Source organism: Rhinoraja longicauda, chromosome 30 (genome assembly GCF_053455715.1).
Source record: "Rhinoraja longicauda isolate Sanriku21f chromosome 30, sRhiLon1.1, whole genome shotgun sequence".
Classification (NCBI taxonomy): Eukaryota; Metazoa; Chordata; class Chondrichthyes; order Rajiformes; family Arhynchobatidae; genus Rhinoraja; species Rhinoraja longicauda.
In genome coordinates, this window is record NC_135982.1 from 5,935,790 (window position 1) to 5,961,818 (window position 26,029).

Sequence of the window (26,029 nt, forward strand, 5' to 3'; positions counted from 1 at the left end):
CACCTCACCTAATGTGCTATAACATAGCACATTAAGACATCAACATGTTCGGCTGAATGGTCTGTGACAATTTGAACTCCACGCCAAGGCTCACCCTCTGGCTACTAATCATTCTTCTTGCACAAAGTAGTAACTGGGGGAATAAGCATTCTTGTACATGGCACAGTGACATCACCCCCTCTTCCAACACCAAAGTACAGTCCAAATACAGGTGAGAACTCATCTCTACATTACCCAGACACAGCAAGAATAAACACGTTGGGTTTGAACATTTTGATACTAAACGAGAATTAATTCTACTTTAATGGCAATTCCAAGAGGCTTCACATTATTTATTTTAAGCAGAATTTTATGCCTTAATAAGGAAACGAAGAGTTGCTTGGAAAACTACAGCAGGTCTTATTTTCCTTCTGCCTTTTTGTGATTAGCACATCGAAGACCAAGGAAAAAAGTGAAAATAACTGAAGCAGATATGGCCACACTTTTGAATCCAGTATCACCGACAAGTATGTGTGAACAAGTGTGGGTGAAATGAAGCAGATAACTTTCTCCAAATTCCATGCACTCACCCTGAATGGGAAACTACAATCTTTAAAGAAGCCACACAAAACAATGTAGTTTCCTCTGGTTATTTGCGATCTAGCGTGATGTTAAAATGAATTAATCAATATCAAAGACATTCAAAAGTTGCTCAATCACTGCTCACACAGGTTAACAATCAGAAATGCGCACGTTAATAGAAACATTATTTGTCCAGCTTTTAGCGACAGTTTCTTCCCAGCTGTTATCAGGCAACAGAACTATTCTACCACAACTAGAGAACAGTCCTGAACTATCAACCTCATTGGAGATCCTCGGACTATCTTTCATCGGACTTTACTGGCTTTATCTTGCACTAAACGTTATTCCCTTGATCATGTGCACTGTGAATGGCTCGTTTGTAATCATGTATTGTCTTTCCACTGACTGGTTAGCACACAACAAATGCTTTTCACTGTACCTCAGTACACATGGCAATAAACTAAACTCAAATTAAAATAAGACACAAAGTGCTGGTACTGAAGATGGGTCCCGACCTGAAATGTCACCTATCAATGTTCTCCAGTGATGTTGCCTGACCTGTTGATTTAAATTGTGTGTTTTTTTTGCAAACCATCATCTGCAGTTCCTTGCATCGTCACGCTCACATTACTTACAGATTTACAAGCTGCGCAACTTGTTACTTAAACTGCTCACTAGAGCAGAAGACATATTTTGTGCAGCTTCCCACTGCCCTCGTTCCCTTCCCCACACTCCAGTCAGTCTGCAGCCAGTAACTTTTGAAGAAAAAGGAATGCTAGTCCATTTGCCCAATGGATAAACTTTGTAAAGATTTTCTAATTTTCTTTTTCCTATTTATGTGAAACCGCAAGTTTCTTTTTTTTTTCTATTATATTGTTTACCTAGATATACTTTTGTAAATTGTGGTTTAGGTCTTTGAAACATCAACTTATAAGATTGATTGAGTAATTACTCACATGATACGTTGTAACTAAAAAATTTAAATGCTTCAAATTTTCAGAGTTGTTGGGATCTGGAACACTATCTGATGTGGTTGTTGAAACGACAAATACCAACACCATCTCTGCAAATGCCTCCAAATTCATTGGAGAGATAGCAAACAAAACAACATCCTCTCCTAGACCAACACCCATGATGGAGGCCATGGTTAGGCTCGGTAGGTTGTGCCAGGCTAGCCACATCTTTTGCACGTTTAACACCAGACTCCCAAAACAGAGGGAGGGGATTGCCAGGTGGTCAGGAAAATAAAGATTCAAGGATGTGCTCAATGCTACCCAAAGGAACAATAAGATCCCCAATAACTCCTGGGTACCTCCAACTCATGACGTCCGAAGTGGAAAGAAATAATTCAGGAATGGTATTGTGGCCAAGCATTGGCAGCACATGGTAGCCCTGTGTAAACAGCAGCAGCAGTAGCACACCACCGCACAAGCTGCCCACCCGCCCATCCCATCAGCCACCTCCTCCATACTTGTCGAACAATCCGTGGTACCCTCACTAGCCTGCAGGCCACTTATGCACCCAGAATACCAGAGTGAAAAGCAAGCTATCCTCAAACCCGAGGGACCGTCTACTGTCTGAAAAGAAAGATGTCCAAAAGGATCCCTCACCTGCATCACCTCTGGGTCCCATAGTTCTGTTCCTGCTCTCCACCCCCCCCCCCCCCCAGTTGGAACAAGGATGGAGCCCCCAGGTCCTCGCCCTTCACCCCATGGGCCTCCCCATCCCACACATCATCTTCCAACATTTCCACCACCTCCAACGTGATCTCACCACCAGTCACATTTTCCCAATGTCACGCTTTCTGCCGTCCGCGGAGACCGCTCCCTCCACAACTCCGTTTCGTTCATCCCTTCAGTTCAGTTTAGTTTGTTGTCACGTGTACCGAGGTACAGTGAAAAGCTTTTGTTGTCTGCTAACCAGTCAGCAGAAAGACAGTACATGATTACAATCGATCCATTTACAGTGCGTAGATACATAAGGGAATAACATTTAGTGCAAGGTAAAGCCAGCAAAGTCCGATCAAGGATAGTCCGAGGGTCATCAAAGAGGTCCCACCAGGCTTTCCCTCCAAACCTCATCACTGGATTACCTATATGACCAATTTGAACTTAAACATTGTATATTCTTGAACAAACTCTTTCAAACCCTGCCCAAAAATGGCTCTAAAACATATCATTTGCACTGTAAGGTTTTGATCACACTATGTATATTTAATAATTTGAGAAACTACAGAGACTTAGGTTGCTATGTAACAAAACAGAAACATTGCTCTACTTAAAGGTTACCCCTATGAGACTCATAAAATTTCAACTGGCACTCTGCTAAGAAAAACAAAAGTAATGAGGAATAAAAATAAAATTCAACGTGATAAATACTACAAAAGGAGAAATTCAAGGCAACGTATATATATCTCCCAGAAAATCAAACATCTGTCTCTTCAAGCACAAAAAGAATTGCAAATTTGTGTTCATTGTTTTGAAAACCTTGTTCTGAGAGGTCATCCATGCCATGGAAATAATATTACTTGTAATTAATGCTTAATAAGTACAGCAGTACATCAGGAGATCCCAGTTCCCGTGTTTGCAGGCAGAGGAGAAGAAAATAATCTGCATCCAAGAATAAGAAGCAGGTGCACAACAAAGTAACACCTTTAGTCCCATCAAAGCCACCCCAACAAAAGTCCGGTGCAATTATTTCAACGTGAACATGTTCCTCCGCTCAGTCCGTCTTAACCTACCTGCTCTCCCGGTGGCTCAGCACTTCAACTCCCCCTCCCATTCCCAATCTGACCTTTCTGTCCTGGGCCTCCACCATTGTCAGCGTGAGGCCCAGCGCAAATTGAAGGAACAGCACCTCATATTTCGCTTGGGTAGTTTACACCCCAGCAGAACAAACATTGACTTCTCTAACTTCAATAGACAATAGACAATAGGTGCAGGAGTAGGCCATTCGAGCCAGCACATCCATTCAATGTGATCATGGCTGATCATTCTCAATCAGTACCCCGTTCCTGCCTTCTCCCCATACCCCCTGACTCCACTATCCTTAAGAGCTCTATCTAGCTCTCTCTTGAATGCATTCAGAGAATTGGCCTCCACTGCCTTCTGAGGCAGAGAATTCCACAGATAGCCCTTGCTTTCTCTCTCCATCCCTTCCCCCTTCCCAGTTCTCCCACCAGTCATACATCCTATTTTTGCCCCCCCCCCCCACATCAGTCTGAAGAAGGGTCTCGACCGAAACGTCACCCATTCCTTCTCTCCAGAGATGCAGTCTGACCCACTGAGTTACTCCAGCATTTTGTGTCTACCTTCGATTTAAACCAGCATCTGCAGTTCTTTCCTACACATGTCCCCAATTTCACTGTCAGTGACTGGTCTTAAACCTAGACTCAATGCTGTTCCATCTGGTTAATCGTTTAGAGAACTTCAAAACAAAAGAACCAACAATGAGTCTTCAGGATGCTTTTAGCTGGGAATGTGGTCATTACAGCAATGGAAGGAAATCCAGCTGTCAACATACGCGTAGCAAGGACCTTCCGACCATAAAGATATAAACAACAGGAAAATCAGCGTTTGGTAGTTTTATTTGAAGTATAAACACTGTCCAGAATATCAGAGCTCTTTCTTTGTCTGCCAAAAGTACAATAAGATCTTCTGTCAACTTGAAAAGGTGGATGGGTACAACACAAAAAATGAATCGTGTAGGAAAGAACTGCAGATGTTGGTTTAAACCGAAGTGATACACAAAATGCTGGAGGAACTCAGCGGGACAGGCAACATCTTTGGAGAGAAGGAATGGGTCGAGACGTTTCGGGTCGAGACCCTCCTTCAGACTAAGGGTCAGTGAAAAGGGGACACAAAAATGCTGGAGGAACTTTAATTTCCCCGACCCCTAGTCTGAAGAAGGGTCTCGACCCGAAACGTCACCCATTCCTTCTCTCCAGATATGCTGCCTGTCCCGCTGAATTTCTCCAGCATTTTGTGTCTATCTTCACACAAAATGAATCAACAGAAATGATCAAATTAGATCATTCTGTTTAGTTTATTTGGCCCATGTACCGAGATAGAATGAAAGCTATTTTTATTGCGTGCTATCCAGTGAGTGGAAAGACTATATATGATTACAATCGAGCCATCCACAGCGTACAGATGCAGGAAAAGGGAATAACATTTAATGCAAGATAAAGCCCAGCAAAGTCAGATTAAAGACAGTCCGAGGGTCTCCAATGAGGTAGATGGTAGCTCAGGACCGCTCTCTAATTATTGCCAGGATGGGTACAGGATAACAGCCGGGAAGAAACTGTCCCCAAATCTGAAGGTTCCCAATTCCTTTCTGAAGGAGCACATTGTCAAATGTACAATCCATCCCCAAGATGGATTCAAGATTTACCACGGACAATAACCACAGGGCAACAGATTCAGATGAAGTTATTGTCATATACATCAGAATGGCCTGCTTGTGTGTTATGTGACAGCAGTGTCAGTTGCTTCACCAAAGCAACTTTAAACTCAGAGAATACATTATAGGAGATCAAAGTTTATTGAAAAATAAATCAAACAGTAACCTCAGGTGTTTCACTCACAGGTGTTTTGTTTTTTCCGTAAGCCCGTCGTGTATATGTGTTTATACCACACATGTTGGCTGATTGTTCCCACAGAACTCCCCAGCTATAATATTTAACAGACTGGGACAGCTCATCCTTACTCCTAGGGGATTGCTAGTGTACATTGAGGTGACGTGGCAGTTAGCAAGCTCAGAACAGAGACTGTTGGTGTGCACAGCTCGCAGCAAAAGAAAACACTCAAAATTTCCAGTGTTTATAACAGAAATCCTCAAAGAGAAGGTTGCGGCAAAGATTTAATTATAACTGCCATCAAAAGAAAGCGAGGCCAGTTATCTCCCATTTTTGATGCCCACTTGTGGGCGATGGAACATAACAGCACTGATGTAATAATGCAAATTTCAGAACTCATTCACTGTTGAGTGTTGGAAAAACTCAATGGCAGCAATAATTTGTCATTGTAGCCAATTAATTGAAATAACAAAGAGTGAAAAACCTGTTCAGTTTAGTTTATTGTCAGGAGTACCGAGGTACAGTGAAAAGCTTTTGCTGCGTGCTTTCCAATCATCAGAAAGACAATACGTGATTACAATCGATCCATTTACAGTGTATAAATATATGATACATGATATTTGTGCAACAAATATTTGGCAAAATGCGGCTTCACAATCTGAAAAAATGAAAATAAAGTGCGGTTGCAAACAAGGTTGCCTAGTATCAAGCTTTGAGAGACAATTTTAAGTGAGCAAACGCAGTTCAGGGGATACAAATGGATTAGACCGTTTGATCACAGGTGGTTCATTTGTCGTAATTCCAGGTATTCCGATGTGTATTGTTTGTGCCACGTATTCAAGTTTCCTTTGTACAAACAGAAAACTGCCTCCTGTATCATTTGACGGTGCTGATATAACACTAATAAAAAATTGACCAGATATAGTGAAGCATGCATTTAATAAAAATGATGCTTATTCTTTATCTTCTACAGACGTCTATTTTACACAAAAACAATGGAAAATGGTGGCGAATCAATTTGGCGAACAGCATTATTGCTTCAATCAATGGTGCTGGGTCAATGCAGATCCTATTTGACTTGGAGTTAGGAGCCAAAATAATATTGAAATAAAATGGTGAAAGTATGGTTGGACACTCTCTGTGCAATAAGATCAAGTCTTTGTATGAGAGTTAACATTCCAGCATTGGTGTTGTGAAGTGATTTCAGTTTAGTTTAGTATGGACCCCAGGTTCGTGCAACTCAAAAATAATTGCTGTCTGCTGTGCTGGGCAATGCTGTCTAATACCCCCAGTTATCTGTCTCAAAACGACTAACAACACTGTGTTTGAGCACTGCACCCCTGTGCCAGTAGATAGGCACGAGCTTTATCACATCTCTCATTCCGATTTGAGGAGGTGCACGTTTCAAACTAAATCACAGATTTGCTCAGTGGGCAGATTACAATTAGAGACATCACTGCAACCAAGAACCATTCCACGGCAAAAGGTGCCACCTGCAGGACAGGAGGAGAAAATGCAGAAGAGAAAGTGTCATTTGTTTTTTTTAAAAGACTCCCAAGTGCTGGAGTAACTTAGTGGGTCAGGCAGCATCTCTGGAGAACATGGAAAGGTGATGTTACAGGTTGGGACCCTTCTTCCCTGACCTGAAACATCACTGACCCATGTTCTCCAGATGTTGCCTGACCCACTGAGTTACTCCAGCACTTTGTAGCTTTTTTTGGAAACCAGCATCTGGAGATCCACCATTCAGATAATAGTCTGCTTTCCTGTTCTTGCCACCAAAGTGGATAACCTCACATTTATCCACATTATACTGCATCTGCCATGCATTTGCCCACTCACCTAACCTATTCAAGTCACGTTGCAGCCTCCTAGCATCCTCCTCACAGCTAACACTGCCCCCCAGCTTCGTGTCATCCGCAAACTTGGAGATGTTGCATTCAATTCCCTCGTCCAACTCATTAATATATATTGTAAATAGCTGGGGTCCCAGCACTGAGCCTTGCGGTACCCCACTAGTCACTGCCTGCCATTCTGAAAAGGACCCGTTTATTCCTACTCTTTGCTTCCTGTCTGCCAGCCAGTTCTCTATCCACATCAATACTGAACCCACAATACCGTGTGCTTTAAGTTTGCATACTAATCTCTTATGTGGGACCTTGTCGAAAGCCTTCTGGAAGTCCAGATATAACACATCCACTGGTTCTCCCTTATCCACTCTACTAGTTACATCCTCAAAAAATTCTATAAGATTCGTCAGACATGATTTACCTTTCATAAATCCATGCTGACTTTGTCCAATGATTTCACCACTTTCCAAATGTGCTGCTATCCCATCTTTAATAACTGACTCTAGCATTTTCCCCACTACCGATGTTAGACTAACTGGTCTGTAATTCCCCATTTTCTCTCTCCCTCCCTTTTTGAAAAGTGGGGTTACATTAGCTACCCTCCAATCCTCAGGAACTACTCCAGAATCTAAAGAGTTTTGAAAAATTATCACTAATGCATCCACTATTTCTGGGGCTACCTCCTTAAGCATTCTGGGATGCAGCCTATCTGGCCCTGGGGATTTATCGGCTTTTAATCTACTCAATTTACCTAACACCACTTCCCGACTAACCTGGATTTCACTCAATTCCTCCATCTCATTTGACCCCCGGTCCCCTGCTATTTCAGTTAGATTATTTATGTCTTCCTTATTCAATTGGTCTGCCATGTCCTTGTTCCCCATGATCAATTTGCCTGTTTCTGACTGCAAGGGACCTACATTTGTTTTAACTAATCTTTTTCTCTTCACATATCTATAAGAGCTTTTGCAGTCAGTTTTTATGTTCCCTGCCAGTTTTCTTTCATAATCTATTTTCCCTTTCCTAATTAAGCCCTTTGTCCTCCTCTGCTGGACTCTGGATTTCTCCCAGTCCTCTGGTAGGCTGCTTTTTCTTGCTAATTTGTACGCTTCATCTTTTGTTTTGATACTATCCCTAATCTCCCTTGTTAGCCACGGATGCACTACCTTCCCTGATTTATTCGTTTGCCAAACTGGGATGAACAATTGTTGTAGTTCATCCATGCGGTCTTTAAATGCCTTCCATTGCATATCCACCGTCAACCCTTTAAGAATCAATTGCCAGTCTATCTTGGCCAATTCACGTCTCATGCCCTCAAAGTTACCTTTCTTTAAGTTCAGAACCGTTGTTTCTGAATTAACTATATCACTCTCCATCCTAATGAAGAACTCAACCATATTATGGTCACTCTTGCCCAAGGGGCCACGCACATCAAGACTGCTAACTAACCCTTCCTCATTACTCAATACCCAGTCTAGAATAGCCTGCTCTCTCGTTGGTTCCTCTACATGTTGGTTTAGAAAACTATCCTGCATACATTCCAAGAAATCCTCTTCCTCAGCACCTCTGCCAATTTGATTCACCCAATCTATATGTAGATTAAAGTCACCCATTATAACTGTTTTACCCTTGTTGCACGCATTTCTAATTTCCTGTTTGATGCCATCCCCAACTGTACTACTACTATTAGGTGGCCTGTACACAACTCCCACTAGCGTTTTCTGCCCCTTAGTGTTTCGCAGCTCTACCCATATCGATTCCACATCCTCCAAGCTAATGTCCTTCCTCTCTATTGCGTTAATCTCCTCTCTAACCAGCAACGCTACCCCACCTCCTTTTCCTTTCTGTCTATCCCTCCTGAATATTGAATACCCCTGGATGTTCAGCTGCCTCTAACCAACAGCATCCCCTCCTTTTTTGGAATAGTGAGAGAAATGGGTACGCATCCAGGTGTGGCTTCCCTTTGCCCCAACCGGATGCATGCCCATTTCTCCCACTATCCCATCCTTTTCCTCTTCCACGTATATCCCGTCCTGTGGCTTCACATTTCATGCCTCTTCTCTCCTTATCTCAGAGCCTTTTGGCCTTTGTCCACTCATCTGCCAATCAGCACCCACCCCCTCACCGATATCCACCTAGCAAGTTCCTGGCTTTGTCCTGTTCCCACCTCTCTCCCAACGTTCTCTCCCGTACTACAATCAGTCTGAAGACAGGCCCAAGCCCAAAACATTGCCAATCCACATTCTCGAGATACTGCCACTGAGTTAGTCCAGCACTTTGTATCTTTTTTTGCTGCATTATAGGTAGGTGGCAACAAAAGACTACATCCCACTTTTTGCACTACTATGGACTTCTTTTCTTCTCTTGTGTTTTGCCCCAATGTCTTGATTTTTATTTTTTAAAGCTGTCTTTTTTTAAACTGTCTTGAGTAATAAGGTTTTTACTCACTGTTAACTACTCTTTCGACTTAACATCCCAGGATCCCAGGAATGAGCACGTTAACCTCTGATGAGCGTTTGTCGGCAATGGGCCTGTACTCACTGGAATTTAGAAGAATGAGAGCGGACCTCATTGAAACATACAGAATAGTGAAAGGCTTGGATAGAGTGGATGTGGAGAGGATGTTTCCACTAGTGAAAGAGTCTAAGACAAGAGGTCATAGTCTCAGAATTAAAAGACGTTCTTTAAGGAAGATGAGAAATTTATTTTGTCAGAGGGTGGTGAATTTGTGGAATTCTTTGTCACAGAAGGCTAAGGAGGCCAAATCAGTGGATATTTTTACGACAGAGATAGATAATAGACAATAGACAATAGGTGCAGGAGTAGGCCATTCGGCCCTTCGAGCCAGCACAACCATTCGATGTGATCATGGTTGATCATTCTCAATCAGTACCCCGTTCCTGCCTTCTCCCCATACCCCCTGACTCTGCCATCCTTAAGAGCTCTATCTAGCTCTCTCTTGAATGCATTCAGAGAACTGGCCTCCACTGCCTTCTGAGGCAGAGAATTCCACAGATTCACAACTCTCTGACTGAAAAGGTTTTTCCTCATCGCCGTTCTAAATGGCCTACCCCTTATTCTTAAACTGTGGCCCCTGGTTCTGGACTCCCCCAACATTGGGAACATGTTTCCTGCCTATAACGTGTCCAACCCCTTAATAATCTTATATGTTTCGATAAGATCCCCTTAAGAGGTGTTCAGATCCCCTCTCATCAAGATAGATTCTTGATTAGTGCAGGTGTCAGAGGTTATGAGGAGAAGGCAGGAGAATGGGTTAGGAGGGAGAGATAGATCAGCCATGATTGAATGGTGTAGTAGACTTGATGGGGCAAATGACCTAATTCTATCCCTATCACTTATGACCTTATGAACATACTAACAGGGTGTATCTTCAGCATTGTTATGATCATTTGTGGTTGGCATAGCTTTGCATGAATACTTGATAAGGGCATAGATTCTACTAATCTACCAATTTTCACCTAGATTAATTTTCAAGATGTGACCACTGACTATGCTTGCAGGTCAATAAAAATATACTAGACATTTATCCACAAAGATTGAATGTGGTCTGGCAACTGAAATAATTGATTTTGTCAAAATATCCAGTTTAAAATCTTTCCACTTCCCTATGGTTCCTTCCTTTCAAGTAAATGATTTTTTTTTAAATGAATGATAAAGTGTGTAATTAGCTGAAATCCAGTGGCTTTCACTGGGCAATATAGTGAATGCCCATTGTGATCCCATGGTGAGGCCTTCTGCAAACTTTGACACTCCTATCCTGCAGTCTAAAATAGTGTTAGTTACAAAAAGAAAAATTCTCATCTTTACAGAAGACAATTTTATTAATACAAGTTTCACAAGTTATAAGACCAGAATTAGGCCATTTGGCCCATCGAGTCTACTCCGCCATTCAATCATGGCTCATCTCTGCCTCCTAATCCAATTTTCCTGCGTTCTCCCCATAACCCTTGACATCCGTTCTTCTCAAGAATTTGTCTATCTCTGCCTTAAAAATATCCACTGACTACCTCCATAGTCCCCTGTGGCAATGAGTTACACAGATTAACTACCCTCTGACTAAAGCTGTTCCTCCTCACCTCATTTCTAAAAGAGCGCACATTAATTCTGAGACTATGGCCTCTGGTCCTAGACTCTCCCACCAGTGGAAACATCCTTTCCACATCCACTCTATCTCTGCTTTTCATTATTCTGTAAGTTTCAATGAGGTCCCCCACCTCAACCTAAACTCCAGCGAGTACAGGCCCAGTACATCCAAAAGATACAAGTCAGTTTTCAAATAGCAAAAAGTCTACAACCTATATCATCTGAAAAATATCTAATAATCTTATCAAATTTGGCTTCCATTCTCCACACACAAGTCAAATAAGATTTTTTTGAACGTTTTTTTTAAGGCTTTTGTTTAAGTCTGCAAGTTGTTGATTGAACCACATGGTGGCACCAAATATTAGTTTAACTCACCAAGAACATTCTGAATGTTAGCAGGTAGGAAAGAACTGCAGATGATGGTTAACACCGAAGATTTCCTATTCTTATTCTGTTTCTCCAGTATTGCTGCCCAACTGACTGAATTACTCCAGCAACTTGTGTCCCCCTTGTGAATGTTAGCAATTGTTCTTGCATTTGTCGACTACAATTTCGACTTACTTTGTGCGAAAACGTCTCACATTCCATATGATGGAGGACTGAGGCTAGGCCAGTATGACCACGTCCAACCCCAACCATTCTAACAAGATATACATCCAACCCAAACCCAGAGCCTGGTTTGGATCATTTGCAGCCTTCTCCACAGACCATCGGAGCGCAAATTTATGTAGTATGCCAAAAAAGCCTTGAAAAACATAATCTGCTGCACAAAGGGTCATGTCAAGCTTTCAATGGTATGATAAGGCAAATAGTCAGGAAGTCTCATATAATTAGTGCATTCAGCAAGTATTCAGACCCCTTCGCTTTTTCCACATTTTGTTATGTTACAGCCTTATTTTAAAATGGATCAAATTATATTTTTTATCATCAATCTACACACAATATCCCAGAATGAAGAAGTGAAAACAGGTGTTGCGAAATTTTTGCAAAGTAATTAAAAAGAAATAACTGAAATAACACATTTACATAAATATTCAGACCCTTTGCTATGACACTCAAAATTGAGCTTAGGTTCATCCTGTTTCCATTAATTCCCGAGATGTTTCTACAACTTGATTGGAGTCCACCAGTGGTAAATTAAATTGATTGGACATGATTTGGAAAGGCACTCACCTGTCTTTATAAAGTCCCACAGTTGACAATGCATGTCAGAGCAAAAACCAAGCCATGAAGACGAAGGAATTGTCCATAGACCTCCAAGACAGGATTGTGTCGAGACACAAATCTGGGGAAGGGTATAAAACAATTTCTGCAGCATTGCAGGTCCCGAAGAGCACTGTGGCCTCCGTCATTCTTAAATGGAAGAACCTTGGAACCACCGAGACTCTTCATAGAGCTGGCCACCCGGCCAAACTGAGCAATCAGGGGAGAAGGGCCTTGGTCAGGGAGGTGACCAAGAACCCGATGGTCACTCTGACTAGTCAGGATCGAGGGAAAGACGAACAGAGCAAAGTACAGAGAGATCCTTGATCCTTGAAAACCTGCTCCAGAGCGTTCTGGACCACAGACTGGGGCAGAGGTTCACCTTCCAACACGACAACAACCCTAAGCACACAGCCAAGACAATGCAGGAGTGGCTTTGTGACAAGTCTGTGAATGTCCTTGCGTGGTCCAGCCAGAGTCCGGACTTGAACCCGATCGAACATCTCTGGAGGGACCTGAAAATAGCTGTGCATCGACGCTCCCCATCCAACCTGACAGAGCTCGAGAGGATCTGCAGAGAAGAATGGGGGAAATTACCCAAATACAGGTGTGCCAAGCTTGTAGGGTCATTCCCAAGAAGACTTGAGGCTGTAATCGCTGCCAAAGGTGCCTCAACAAAGTACTGAGTAAAGGGTCTAAATACTGATGTAAATGTGATATTTCAGTTATTTCTTTTTAATTACTTTGCAAAGATTTCTGAACACCTGTTTTTGCTTTTTTATTATGGGGTAATGTGTGTTGTTTGATGATTTAAAAAAAAAGAATTTAATCCATTTTAAAATAAGGCTGTAACAAAATGTAGAAAAAGCAAAGGGGTCTGAATACTTTCTGAATGCACTGTACATCACATGTGATGGATTTTAAATAAAAATCTTACTTTTTAAACAAATGATGTATTTCTCCATCTTCTGGTTGCCATATGCAGCACAGTGGTGCAGCTGGTAGAGCCACCACCCATAGCTTGCATTCAATCCTGACCTCCAGTATTGTCTGTGCTCAGTTTGCAGGTTCTCCCTGTGACCACGTGGGTCGCCACCAGGTGCTTGTTCGTCTCCCACATCACAAAAACGTGTGGGTTGGCAGGATAATTGGTCATCGTAAGATATGTAGAATCTTAGTGGAGTGGGGAGTTGATGGGAATGTCGGGTGAATAAAATGGATACGGAGAAGACTGATGTTCTGATGAGTGGGCTGTTTTTGTGCTGCATCTCTGTGACTTTATGCCATCATATTTCAAAGATGATGTTCATAAAGTTTAAGTTAATTAAAAATTATGCTTTTACTTTCCTGCCTACATACAATGAGAATTCCAGAAGGCAACTGGCTGCTCAGACAACTTTCTGTGTAGGAAAATAACTGCAGATGCTGGTACAAATCGAAGGTATTTATTTCACAAAATGCTGGAGTAACTCAGCAAGTCAGGCAGCATCTCAGGAGAGAAGGAATAGGTGACGTTTCGGGTCGACACCCATTCCTTCTCTCCTGAGATGCTGCCTAACCTGCTGAGTTACTCCAGCATTTTGTGAAATAGACAACTTTCTGTCATCGCAATTGCTGGCCGTCAGGGCTCTCCTGGGAATTGCACCACGTATTGGAAAAGGGAGCTTCCACCAGACTACAGGACCTTTTGTGGCCAGTTTTCTTCCAACACGAGTGGCAAGCGGCCTTGCTGCACCATTGACCCCAAATTCTGACTCTTTGCAACTAGGTAAGAGAATATATGCAATTATGTTGTAAAATTGGCACAATTCCTTCGTAATATTAATCAAGTGGGGAAAATGAACTATGCTCGATTGATATTTCTCTTCCGTTATTACAAATGCTGCCCCTCTCCCTCGAGTATGCCGTTATGCCGGCGAAAACCAATATTTAGTCTAAGTGGGAAAGAGGGGGAAACTGACTAATTTGCAACTACTAGTGCCTGATTACAGTAACACCATGCTCCAGAGATGGGCAGCATTTGTAATAATAGAAGAGAAATATCAATCAAGCATAGTATATGTTCCCCACCTGATATTAACATCACTGAGCAATTTTTAATGTGCCAATTTTACAACGCAAATGTGTTGGAAGGAACTGCAGATGGTGGTTTAAACCAAAGATAGACACAAAATACTGGAGTAACTCAGCGGGACGGGTAGTATCTCTGGAGAGAAGGAATGGGTGATGTTTCAGGTCGAGACCCTTCTTCAGATTAAGAGTCAGGGGAAAGGGATGCAAGAGATATAGACGGTGACGTAGAGAGAAATTTATGAAAGATATGCAAAAAAGGAACGATGATGAGGGAAACAGGCTGTTTGCTAGGTGAGAAACATAATTGCAGCTAAGCTCAATCAAAAAGCAAATCAGGTTCAATTTAGGCACACAGCTTACAAACAGAGCCAAAACAGAGATTTCAACTGAAACAACTCTGCTTACAAAGAAAGACCATTTAGCTGCTGTATAGCAACAACCAGATAATTAAATCAGAAATCCCACTATCATTACAAAGCCCCAAAGAGAGGGTAGAACAATAATTGTTAAATAGTCTGTGAATTTGGCAGAAGCAGGATAAATAGATATTAACCCAGTCACATTAGCACAGCTCGTCGCAAAGATATTCACCACTGTTTCATGGTTCTGAGCAATAATAAGGTCGTTTGTGTTCCTTTTCACTGCTCAGCCGAGATGTTGCATCCAGGATTTTGGAAGGTGTATTATGGATGCTGCCTGTTGACATAATGTGCGTCTCAGAATCATGCTTTCTCATAACGACAAAAGCAGCCAATTACATATTTTATATCGCACAAATATTTGTACTTGCAGAGTTTATCATTTTCTTCCATGGAAACTAGAACGTATTTTTTACAGCACTCTTGAATAAACTTTAATGTAAGTGTCGAACACCAATATTTAGTCAAAACTAAGTATGAAGGAGGGGGAAATGGACTAATTTGCAACTGCTGGTGCCTGATTATTTCTTTAACAACAATAATGTTGAACTGTAAAGTATTTGATTCCAATTAGTTCACCTTGTCTGGATAATAATATTTGACTTTTTTGGAAGCATTTCCCTTTGAATTGTTTGGTTTGCCTGTCTAAATGTTTCTTAAACATTGCTATGCTATCTGCTTCCACCACCACTCCATAAATCTCCTTTAAACTTCCCCCCACTTACCGTACCCCTATGTCCTCTACTATTTAACATATCGCCCTGGATAAAAAAAACTCAACTACCTACCCCATCAATGTATTTCATAATTTTATATACTTCTATCACGTGGCCCCTCAGCCTCGAACACGCCAGAGAACACAATCCAACTCTGTCTCACCAGTCCTTATAGCTATTACTCTAATGCAGGTAACATCCTAGTGGAAAACAAACGTGCTGGAGGAACTAAGGGGGTCACGCATCATCTGTGGGGAGAAATGGACAGACAACGTTTTGAGCCGAGGCCATTCTTCAGATTGGTCGTGAAGGCAAGTGCCAAAGGAAGACGCATGACAGTGGTTGCGAGTCTGGATCAGAACATGGTCAAATAGCCGGAGAGCACCAGGAACCACAGAGGGGGAGCAGTGAGAGATGGTTTCAGAGAACTCCCATTATTTAGAGGAGAACCTCTTCAAAGTTGGCTCGCTGAGGAGATTTTGCAATGGAGTATTAAATGGAGACAAAAGGTACAGAAGACGATGGAAACTTGAGCAGTGCAGGAGGAACTCAGCAGGTCGGACAGCTTGGGGGGGGGGGGGGGTGGGAGAGAATTGAGATGGAAGGGTCCTGACACGAAACTTTATCTATCCATTTCCCTCCACAGATGCTGTCCGACCCGTTGAGTTCCTCTAGCGGTCTTTATTTTGCTCAAAATTCCAGCAATTGCAGCCCCTTGCATTGCAAATTCCTCGTGGATGTCTTCCGGATCAACGGCAATGCCTTTACATGCTTCGTGACACGTGGTGACAAGAACAGCACATAATATTTCAAATGCATCCTACTCAAAGTCTTATGCTTATTCAACTTGCCCTCCCAACTTTTATATTCAATGCCCTGACAGATAATGGCAAGTATGCCATACACCTCTTTACCATACGTGTTACTACTTTCAGGGCACCTTAGGACATACACCCCAAGATCCTTCTGTACATCCATACTCCATAGGGTCCTACCATTTGCTGTATACTTTCCTCTCACTAGACCACCCAAAGTGCAACAGCTCACACTTGTTCGGATTAAACTCCACCTGCCCATATTTCCAACTGGTATACACCCTGCTGTATCCTTTGGCATCGTTCTTTATTATTCACAACTCCAATTTTTGTGTCAGTGCAAACTTAGTTATCAGCCCTTCCAAACCGTTGTCCAAATCATTTGTGTTTCATAAATAGAAGCCCCATCACTAATCCCTGCAGAACACCACTGGTCACACAACTCCAGTCAGAATAAAATAAATACAAAAAGCTGGAGTAACTTAGCGGGACAGGCAGCATCTCTGGAGAGAAGGAATGGGTGACGTTTCGGGCCGAGGCCCTTCTTCAGACTAACATCATTTCACTACTATTCTGTCTTCTTTGGCCAAGACAATTTTCAATCCAATCGACATAACAACATCCACTGCCCCACCCTCAATCATCTTCATCACCTCCTCAAAAAACCCCATCAAGTTTGTAAGACACGACCTCTACCTACTAAAGCCATGCTAACTGTCCCCAATAAGTCAGTTTTACCAGGTGCAAGCAGATCCTATCTTCTTAAATAATTTTCCTCTCACCAATGCAAGGTTCCTCTATAATTTCCTGGTTTATCCCCACTGTCTTTCTCAAACAGAGGATGAACATTGGCTTCTCTGTGTGGAGTTTGCCTGGTCACCTCTGTGGCAATGTGTTTCCTCTAGGTGCTCTGGTTTCCTCCCACATCCCAGAGAAGTGAGTGTTTGGGCATTTTCACGAAAAGTGGGACACAGATGCCAAAATTTGAAATTGCCATTTGGGTCAAATGCCTCATTTAGGTGAAAAGTACAGAAGTTGAAGCTGTCAAAAACGATTTTTTTTCACTGATGGCGGCCATTTGTATTTCCAAAATGCCTGCCAAATTATGCACATAATCTGATAGCATAAAATAATGCATTGATATACAATCTGCTTTCTGCATTTCTGTAAGCCCATTTATCTGATTAATTATCTTTCACATGGTTCAGTATATTTGATTAACACTTTATCAAATCAAAAGCAAAAATTTGCTGATTTCATTCATTGATCTAAAAAAAAACCTTGATTAGATTTACCCAGACTGATGCAACTGCAGTTACCGGAAACATATATTTTAAAATTCCTTTTTACAGTAATGTTGATATATTTAATGCTGCCTGGTACTCTTGTTCTGTGGCCAAAGCCCTTTCGTTCCAGCCTAAAATTATGGGTAATAAAGATACCCTTAAGTCTTGATGGACTCATTCAAATGTGTAAGTTCAGTTACCGTAATGTCAGTTACCAAGTATACATAGCTTTTTATTAAAAGAATTGGCTTCATCCTCTCACTAGAGGGCAGCAATCACTTAAAGGGTACAATTAGTGCCGGCCCTGAAGAAAGCGTTGGCAAGAGCCCAAAGAGCTCTCCCAAGCACTCCACGTTGGAAGTAGGCAATAATACGCACATTGTGTGAATCTCATCTGACAAAAGATGATGAGTTGCCAGTACAGTGCTCTTCATCACCCTCCACAAGGTCCACAAGGTCTGCATTGTCTGACGACACGATCAAGCTCTTTGAGAATTTTTATATGAGAGAGATGACGTCGGCAGACAAACTCCAGGAAGAAAAGATGTTATAACTGTGGGAAGTGAAGATGTAACCAAAGAAAAGGAGCAGACCAGGCACCTGACATCATCAATCAGGGGGACCTATGCTCTGTTCAAAGAAGAATATCCTGATGCCGGAATTGGAAAGACCAAGTTTACCACATCATGTGCTGCTGAGCAAAAAGTTGCCGCCTAATATGTGCCTTTGTCTTGATCACGAAAATTTCTCAATGGCAATAAATGCCTTGAACAAAGTTGATGTTTCTGTTCCCCTGTTCAATCATCAGTTTGTAGACACCATAATCTGTACCCCTGGATCCAAAAGCTGTAAGCTCAGTGAGTGTGAACAATGCAAAGATAGTAACGGATTCAAAACTCGGTATCCCATGAAGGATGCTGTCATGACACGTTGGCGCGTGTGGAGAACTGATGACCATGGTACACTCAACAAGTGTAAAGAAGAAGGCACATCTCATGAACTACATCAGTACATTACTGATCTCGTTCCACAGTTCTTAGAACATAGCTATGTTCAAAGATCCCAATCACCCAGGCCTGGAAAGAGATGAAAGATCTAGCAACATCTCCAATTTATGACCCGCATCATGCCCTCATTCAGGTAGATTTTGCAGAGAATTATACGTGCATACAGCAAGATGAGATACAAAGTGCCCATTAGTGACAGATTCAGGTCAGCATATTTATGTCAGCAGCATGGCATTCAGGATCCTTTTTTTCACGTGTCATCATTTCTGACAACATGGTACACACAAAGGAGACAATTGTACCGTACATTGACAAGGTGCTTGAAGATCTTCCTGCTGAAGTGAGTTGAGTATCTATTTGGTCTGATGGTCCATCATCACAATTTAAAAACCGCTTCATGGCCGCAGCATTAGTAGCACTTGCAGTAAAGCATGGCAAGAAGCTTGACTGGCATTTCTTTGCTACAAGCCATGGAAAGGGCGTGGTTGATGGAATTGGCGGAAGTGTCAAGGGATTTGTGTGGAACGAGGTGAAGTCATGCAAAAACAATGTCACCAATGCTCAAGAAGTCACAAAAGCTGCAGAAAACATGACAATCTCAGTGTATCACATGACAGAAGAGGAGATTGCACACCGGAGAGAACCATTTGAACAAGTCTTCACAAATGCACCGAAAATCACTGGTATGTCAAAGGTCCACCACATTGCTGTGACTGATGAAATGGCAGCAACTAGCTTCATCAGCCACTGTGGACAGGCAGCAGCCAGTTCCACTAGCCTGAGTGGACAGGCAGCAACCAGCTCCACTAGCCTGAGTGGACAGGCAGCAACCAGCTCCACTAGTCTGAAGAAGGGTCTCGACCCGAAACGTCACCCATTCCTTCTCTCCTGAGATACTGCCTGACTTGCTGAGTTACTCCAGCATTTTGTGAATAAATACCTTCGATTTGTACCAGCATCTGCAGTTATTTTCTTATAGCTCCACTAGCCGGAGTGGACAGGCAGCAACCAGCTCCACTAGCCAGGATAGACAGGCGGGAACCAACTCCACTAGCCAGGGTGGGCAGGCAGCTACCAGCTCCACTAGCCGGAGTGGAAAGGCAGCAACCAGCTCCACTAGTCGGAGTGGAAAGGCAGCAACCAGCACCATTAGCCAGGGTGGACAGGAAGCAACCAGGTCTATCAGCATCGATGTGTATTCATCAATACGGGAATCAGATTTTAAAGACGGTGACTGAGTGGAGGTGGAGTATGATGGTATATTCTATCCTGGGGAAGTGAGAAAGGTTGTGGGATCGGAGTATCAAGTGTCTGTCATGGTACCAACTGGCAAGTTTTGAAAGTGGCCCCAAAATGAAGATATTATCTTCTACCACAGAGACAAAACCATGAAAAAACTTCAAGCATCAACAGTAGTCAACGCACATGGACACTTCTCTTTTAATAGCTCAATGTAAAACTATTACAGCTAGGCAAACATAACAAAAGATGTTCTTCATTTCAAAGGTACATTAAGCATCCCTGGAGTACTTGTTAAGAATTCAAGACAGTAAATTCATGAATGTCAATCTGTAACATACATTTTATGTTTTAACATTGTTATGGGTGTTTTTGCATGTTTTTATCTTCTTACACACACAATTAAGTTCTAAGAAAACTGTATGGCAAAAGCCAAAAGGCACCGTATCGTCAGTTACCGACATGTTCACATTAAAGTGGTAGAAAACTTAAACTTAAAATGAAAATGGCTAAATGTCTTCTTATATTGCACACCTGTATTCCGTACCTCAATAATACTGCCACATAAAGCTCATCATTCCAACATTTCAGGGACAGGAGATATCAGAAAATGATTCTACACCTAGTTTTTTTTGTGTCCTTTCTGCGTAACGTCATTTATAGTTAGGGTAGAAAACTGACCACCCATTCCTTCAATATAAATAGCCCTTATAAAACACACTGAGGAGATACCCCAATCATTCTTAATTACTTAGCTATAATAGAATTAAGGCGGCAAAAATTGTGCATTTGTAACGTCAGTCACCGTGAAAATGCCCGTTTGTAGATTAATTAGCCCCTGTAAAATTGCCCCTGGGTGAGGAGTGGATGAGAAAGTGGGATAACATAGAACTAGTGTGAACGGGAGATTAATGGTCAGCTTGGACTCGGTGGGCAGAAGAGCCTGTTTCCATGCTGTATCTCTCAGCTAAACTAAATCGCCTCTCTTGCTCTTTGGGAGGTCATGTTGCAGTTGTTGGAATGTCTTGTTGCAGTTGTATAAGACTTTAGTGAGTCCGCATTTAGAGTATTGTTTTCAGTTCTGGACACCATGTTACAGGAAAGATTTTGTCAAGCTGGAGAGGGTACAGAGAAGATTTATGAGGATGTTGCCAGGATTAGAGGGTCTGAGCTGTAGGGAGAGGTTGAGTAGGCTGGAACTCTATTATTTGGAGTGCAGGAGGATGAAGGGTGATCTTATGGAGGTGCATAAAATCATGAGAGGAATAGATCGGATGCACAGAGTCTCTTGCCCAGAGTAAGTGAATCAAGGACCAGAGGACATGGGTTTAAGGTGAAGGGGAAAAGATTTAATAGGAATCCGAGGGGTACCTTTTTCACACAAAGGGTGGTGGGTGTATGGAACAAGCTGCCAGAGGAGGTAGGTGAGACTGTGCTATCCCAACGTTCAAGAAACAGTTAGACAGGTACATGGATAGGACAGGTTTGGAGGGATATGGACCAAGCAGAGCGCAGTGTAGCTGGGATATGTTGGCCGGTGTGGGCAAGTTAGGCCGAAGGGCCTGTTTCCATGCTGTATCACTCTATAACTAATAAACTAGGATAAATCCCATCGAGCATTGGGTATTCATCCACCATAAATGTTTTTCAAGTGATCCAACACCTCCTTCTTGATATCAAGATGCCCTATAATATCAACATATTTATTGCTATTCTCCATATTCTTCTCCTTGGTGAATACCGATGTAAAGTACTAATTTAGCACATTGTCCACTTCCTCTGGCTCCAGTCACAAATTCCCTCCTTTGTCCTTTGGTAGTCCTTCCCTAATGCATGTATAAAATGCCTTGGAATTATCCTTAATCTTTCATGCTTAGGACATTGCATGCCCTTTTTAGCCCTCCTAATTAATTTAAATTCTTTCCAGCTTTCTTTATATTCCTCAAGGGCCATGTCTGAATTCAGATTCCTAAAGCTTACATTTGCTTCCTTTTTCATTTTGACTAAATTCGCATCATCCAACAAGTCCCACATCAGATGTGGACCTACCAATAACAGCCACACCCAATCTACTCTCCCCAGTCCTTGCCTAACACTCTTAAAATTGGCTATTCTTCAGTTTAGCACTCCCTCCTCCCCTACCCCCACCCCCGGTCCACTTTTATCCGTACCCTTAAGTATCTGAAAACGTTGTTATTCCCACTGTTCCCAAAATGCTCTCCCACCATTGAAATGCCAATCACCTACTCAGCCTCTTTTACCAATGCCAGGTTCAGAATGTTCCCTTCTCTTGTTAAATATAAACATTCTGTGCAAGAAACCCACCTGGATGCTCCTAACAAATTCTTTCCCATCTAAAGAATCTGAAGAAGGATCTCGACCCAAAACGTCACCCGCTCCTTCTCTCCAGAGAGGCTGCCTGACCCGCTGAGTTACTCCAACATTTTGTGTCTGTCTTTCCCATCTAAGTTGGACTATAGCACTATGAAGGGAGTTCCAGTCAATATTGAGGACGTTAATGAGTAGAACCAAGGAACTAAAGGTGCTGATTTACAACTAAAAAAGACAACGTTGTGGAGTAACTCAGCAGGTCAGGCAGCATCTCTGGAGAACAATGATTGGTGACGTTTCAGGTTGGAACTGTCACCTATCCATGTTCTCCAGAGATGCTGCCTGACTCACTGATTACCCCCGCACTTTGCGGGCCATGTATACAAAAATACAACTGTGACAATATTGGGCATGACAAGAAGCGCTGTTCCCAAAAAGAAATTTTAGAAGGAGAAAATGTTGCTGCTTTCGAATACATTTCATCACTAGCAGAGCTTAGATAACTCTGTGACCTGGTGAAGCAACAATTCACTAAAACCAGTAAGTACTAGATGATAGTAAGTACATCCTGAGATGCTGCCTGACCTGCTGAGTTACTCCAGCATTTTGTGAATAAATACCTTCGATTTGTACCAGCATCTGCAGTTATTTTCTTATATTATAAGTACTAGATAAAAAGCTGCACAGCGGCAGAACATCAAAGAAGAAATTGAGAAGAAGAAATAATAAACGGGCCAAGAGAAGGAAACACTAAAAATGCTGGCTAGGGAAGGGTTAAGTGGTCCCAACAAATCAATGTCGACTCCCACTAAATTTCAATTGCATTAAACAGCTGGAGAAGGGTCCTGACTCGAAACGTCACCTGTCCTTGTTCTCCAGGAATGCTGCCTGACCCACTGTTACTCCAGCACTGTCTTACTTTTTTAGCTCTTATTCAAAAGCAGCTGATCCACGTTGCCAGCCCAAATTTATAGTGGGAAATGTTCTGGGGTATTAGGAGGGCACAAACAAGACGGACAAATGAAAACAACGCAGAAATGTAAACCGCCAGGTATTGAAAATTAGAAGAAATGTACATTTTGTGTTTATATGTGCAGATTCAGAAATTGAAAAAAATCAAGACAGGTTTGAATCAGAACAACTAATGACATCCTTCTTGTGATTAATGGCAAAAAAACTGCACAATGTACACCAGAGAACTATGTTACACAGCAACTAAACTCTGTTGAACTGCAATGGCCCCTCGGCTAATTCAATCCAATGACTTACTGACTTTATAAAATAAACTGCAGCTAATTAGAGGTGAAGTTGATTTCACACAGTGATTCATTGCGACCCCAAGAATCATTGCCATGCTGTATCATTGTTCATTTGATTCATATGCTCCCTTATGATTGTCACTAAATTATTTCAATGATATGCACATTTAATGCCGTTTCTACCCCAATAAGCCGAAACGTTAAAGTCCGTCCAAATCTGATTATTTGTACTCTAGCACAGCCTGAAAAATTGGCAATATTGCCTGGTAGATTTATTTACAAATTTGAAATTGGTAAGGTCCCTGCTGTACCTTCTTTCTAATCTGAAAATCTTATTACCTGACCTTAAAGGAATTTCATATCCAGCAGCCTCCGATCCTGCAATCTATTACCATCATGAAATCATCCTGATTATCCATATTTCTAAAACCTTTAGGTCTCCACTGCTCCAAGTTAATTAAACATGATCTGACTGTCCTCCAGATCAGAAGATTATTTCAAAGTCCAGATCTGCAACCCAGGATAATCTACCTTGACTGTAGTTTCCTGGCAATGTTCTCAACATTTAAAATAGTAAAAAACAAACGTTTGGCCAATAATATTCACAAGATTAAAATAAACTGGCATGGATCACATCAGCCTGAGGTATTCGCAAGTCATGAATTAATTACACTGCTCTCTCAAAACAGTGGGCTGCCCAGTGGAGCAACGGTGCAGACCCGGGTTCAATCCCGACTACGGGTGCTGTTTGTATGGAGTTTGTACATTCTCCCTGTGACTACGTGGGCTTTCTCCCAATGCTTCTGTTTCCTCCAACATTCCAAAGACATGCAGGTTTGTAGGTTAAGTGACCTCTGTAAATTGTCCTGAGAGTGTAGGATAGAACTAGTGTATGGGTAATTGCTAGTTGGCCTAGACTCAGTGAACCAAAGGTCTTGTTTCCACGCTGTTTCTTTAAGCTAAACAAATGTTGTCACTTTCTTAGGTAGAATATTGTCACAGTGAAAAGCTTTTGATTGCATGCTAGCCAATCAAATCCCATACATGAATGTAATCACACCATACAAACACAAGTATAAAGGGTATAGCAAAGAGAATGATAGACTGCAGAATATAGCTCCCAGCATATTGCACAAGAAAAAGTCCAAAATCTGCAAAGGGGTAAATTAGGGAATCAGAACTGTATCCTAACTTATGGAACATCCATTCAGAAGTCTGATAACAGAGGGGAAGAAGTAGTTCCTTAATCCAATGCTTGAAAATGCACTTTCAAGTTTCTGTTGTCAGATTTCTCGCAAGGGTCTAGGTGGATGCACCCTATTTAGAATGCAAGGCTAATAAGAATAAAATTCCATCAGGATTCTTGATCCCAATTTCCTGTTCTGTCTTCCCTGTTGGAATTGCACCTGCAGGTTATCATTGGTTTTAATTGTGGTAATTCCCACGTTTAGTTGACGAGCTTGCAGAGGATAGCATACACATTATGGAATTGTTTTTTGCTCTTATTATCACTCCAAAGATTGGAAGCTGTAACACAGAAAATAAATGTTCCCAACCAGCTTTCAAATGCACTAACATATTAAAATTTTGAAGTTTAGTTTAGTTTCGAGATACAGCGCGGAAACAGGCCCTTCAGCCCACCGAGTCCGTGCCAACCAGCGATCCCTGCACATCAACACTATCCTACACACACTAGGGACAATTTACATTTATACCAAGCCAATGTACCTACATACCTGTACATCTTTAGAGTGTGGGAGGAAACCAAAGATCTCAGAGAAAACCCATGCAGGTCTGGGAGAATTGTTTGACTAGAAACTAGCAATGGAACCAGTCCTACAAACACAGCTAATTTAATTAACCTGCTTTACAATCCTTATTTGCGGGTCTTAGTAATTTCGTCTCACTGGCAGACAAATCACGACTCTTCAAATAAGAAGAAAACAGAAAACGCGAGATGCATATGGGCAAATCAAGAAGAAGATTAATTGAAATATAGGGACAAGAGAATGGGGATTCTGGAATCTGAAGCAAAAAAAGAGAACTGCTGGAGAAACAGCGGGTCAAGCAGCATCTGTGGAGGAAAATGAACAATCAATGTTTCAGGTCAAGACCATCATCTAGATTCCTTGCTACCTTCCTACACCATCCTTCCTACACCCTTCATCTAGATTGTTCTTCTTCCTCCAGTAGTGCAAATTAATCATTTCATGAATTCAAATGTCATGACTCCCAGCACTCCACAACATACAGCTGTATGACCCAGACAAGCAACACAGTAAAGGTTAATGATTTGGACATTGCTGAACTTTGACCATCAATGTGTCATATGGAATAAACTATTTTACAGCTTTTGTTATATTTACAATGGGCAACACACAGATATACTGCATCCAAATGAAAAGCATTTCACAGTTCTCTTTGAAACATTAATGCACGTTTCCTTATCTATATCCAGTTAGATGAACTTTATATTAGTAAGGCATGTAGAGCAGTTATATTCCCAAGTACAGGGTCAGAAGAGCTTTTATTCAGTTACAATTGTAATAGAAGCCTCAGCATTGGTTCACCACAGTCTAGACCTCTGGAA

General features: G+C 41.8%; 1 protein-coding gene across 1 annotated transcript in view; it reads right to left on the minus strand.

Moving 5' to 3' along the window:
* Window positions 1–26,029, minus strand: part of pex14 (peroxisomal biogenesis factor 14) — a 247,389-nt gene that overhangs the window by 219,192 nt on the left and 2,168 nt on the right. The window lies entirely within an intron of this gene.